The sequence below is a fragment of the Portunus trituberculatus genome, chromosome 22, assembly GCF_017591435.1.
Source record: "Portunus trituberculatus isolate SZX2019 chromosome 22, ASM1759143v1, whole genome shotgun sequence".
Lineage (NCBI taxonomy): Eukaryota > Metazoa > Arthropoda > Malacostraca > Decapoda > Portunidae > Portunus > Portunus trituberculatus.
Genome location: NC_059276.1, coordinates 4,581,411 through 4,584,402, shown reverse-complemented (window position 1 = coordinate 4,584,402; position 2,992 = coordinate 4,581,411).

Below are 2,992 nucleotides of genomic sequence, written 5' to 3'. Positions count from 1 at the left end.
GTAGACAAATAAAAGAGTAAATAACAAAAAAAAGATAAACAATAAGTGGGAAACGAAAAGAAAATATGAACAATAAGAAAAAGAAAAAATATCATCCGTATGTGTGTGTGTGTGTGTGTGTGTGTGTGTGTGTGTGTCTTGACAGATGTTGCCCCGCCGGTGTTGTGTTATGGTGTAGCTACCTGGTGTTCCCTCCCCCCCCCTCCCCGTGTGATACCTGGCGGTGATTAGTGACAGGTGAGCTACAGGTGAGGTGATCATTGTGACTTTGCAAAACACTCCACTGAAAACCAAAGATATTTATTTATTGGATTGTTTATTAAGTTTTTGTACCTGACGTGTATTTTTTTCTTGTTTTTTTTTACGTTTGTCTTGTTTTGTTTTAATTTTTCTTATTTTCTTGTTACATTTCTTGATTTTTTTCGTTGATTTTTTGGTTGTTCTTGTCATTTTAATTCATTCGTCTATTTTTTCGTAGTTGACGTGTTTTTTTTCTTCTTTTTATATCTTTCTTATTGTTTTTACGTGATTGTTTTCTTTTCTTTTCTTTTGTCTTCATTTGTTTTAATTTCTTATTACATTTTTTTATTTTCCGTTGTAATCTAGTCAATTTTCATGTATTCATCTATTTTTTTCTTTCTATCTTTCTTTTTCTTTTTTTTTACCTTACTTTCTTTTTTTTCTTCTTTCTTTCTTTATTTACTCATTTATTTATTCATATATTCGTTATTCTTGCGTACATAGAGCATCGAGCGTCATTATAGAACACTTTTATGCATTTATTTCCTTGTGTTCTCAGTTTCCTTTCTTTTATCACTTCGTTCGTCCAGTTTCATGATCTTGTGTTCTTTCTTTCACCAATTTCTTTTCGTCTTTCTTTTATTCATTTGTGTTTCCTGTTACTGTTTCATTCGGTTTCGTCTTATAATCAATTTTTGTATAGTTTCTGTTTTAATTTTTGTTTTTCTGCCCTTTTTTATTGAGAGAGAGAGAGAGAGAGAGAGAGAGAGAGAGAGATTCAACACATTGTCTTCTTGTATCATTGTAGAATTCGTGTCCGGCTGAACTTTTGAATTCTCGATGCTTAATCCGTGCTAGACTAAACCCTCTTCCCGTTTTTTGTCACCAGTGTAACACCAGACTCTTCAAAACCTCCTCTAGCCACAAATAGTCACCCTGCCAAAGTTAGTGTAGTGTTAATATTCCATGCGAGGCGATCAGTCATCTGTGTTTGTCTCAGTTTCTAATTTTTTCGAGCAAATTGAGGTCTTACCACAAAGTTATTATTTTTTTTATGATATTACTGACAATTCAACGATTCCGTAACGTTAATAGGCCGTAGTGAAATTATCATGGTTATAATGAAATTTTAAGAGGGATTTGCATCATTGACAGGCTGTAATGAACGTTATGAGGTTTTCCAAAAATGTTTTCATGATAATAATGATAGCGAGGGTTCTGTATCACTGAAAGGCTACGGTAGAAGTTGGCGGAGTTTTCAAAGGTGTCTTCATGATACTAGTGGGAATTTAACAAGGTTTTATGATTTGGCAGATTGCAATGGAAGTTATCAGGATTTTCAGTGACGTTCAAACCTTTTATATCATTAACAAGCTGTCATGGACGTTATCAAGATTTTCAAAGATATTTTAACGATCCTGGTTATACTTTATCTAGAATTCTGCATCATTAGAGGGTAAAACAGTCATGAGAACCCGACTGATCATCTTTTTTGGCCTATGAAACGAAAGAGTAGAGCGTTTCACAACAAGGCCTGTGCTGCAACCTGTTGGGCGAAGGCCGAGTCACGGCGGCGTCAGGCAGGAAGAAGTGCTCGCTCTTGTAAACATCACCGAATCTAGGAACTGAGACACACACATGATTCAGTCGCCTTTTGAAGCTTCGACGACTCGGAAGAGCTTCTAAACCCTGAGTGGAGGAGAACAGAGGAGAAATTAACGCTTGTGTACTCTTCCTGTGAGAACGAGAGAGAAAACCCGTGCGTGCGTGTGTGACTGTTTGTGTTCAGCGGAATAAACACGAGCAAAACTTACCTGGAGTGTTTCTTGGTTACCGAAGCTATCTGTGTTCACCTGCAGCTCTCCTCGGCCCCTGTGAGTATTCCTGAGGTGTGGTGAGTCCAGGTAATTGTGTTAATCAAGGTAAAAGGTTGAGCCGGACAAGGTGTGTGTTTGGGGCGAGATGGGTGAGGTGAGGCGAAGGGCAAGGCTTGTGATTACTGTTGCCGCTTACCTGGTTTATGGAGACAGGTAAAGGAGTTAATTAAGAGAGAGAGAGAGAGAGAGAGAGAGAGAGAGGATTTTGAATATGCTAACATTTTCCATTCTCTCTCTCTCTCTCTCTCTCTCTCTCTCTCTCTCTCTCTCTAATCCGGTAGATATGACTCACCACCAAGAGGAAGAAAATACCACTAAAGCCTCATCATTTATTTACTTCCTGGAGAGAAATATTTCACGGAGGAGGAAAACGAGAGAATGTGAAGAGGGCAGCGTAATTATTTCACCCCCATTAATGCCAGAAATAATAGATGTACATAAGAGTAGTAGTAGTAGTAGTAGTAGTAGTAGTAGTAGTAGTAGGTGGTGGTGGTAGAAGTAAGAGCATCAATAATAATAATAAAAATAAAAATGCGTTTGAATTTGGAAGGTTTCGAACACTCCCAGAAGCACTTGATCCTCCTCCTCCTCTTCTTCTTCTTCCTCGGAAAGACAAATTTTTATGGGGCTTATAACTCTTGGAGGCGTCGCAGCGTTTATGAGGCGAGGCCTAATTCTCAACCTCTCTCTCTCTCTCTCTCTCTCTCTCTCTCTCTCTCTGTGTGTGTGTGTGTGGGGGGATGCCAATAAGGGTGAAAATTTTAGTGAAAGACGCTTGGATCTCATTCTTATTAATCACTAGTCACTCCTCTTTCCCTCACCACCTCTCTCTCTCTCTCTCTCTCTCTCTCTCTCTCTCTCTCTCTCATATCGTA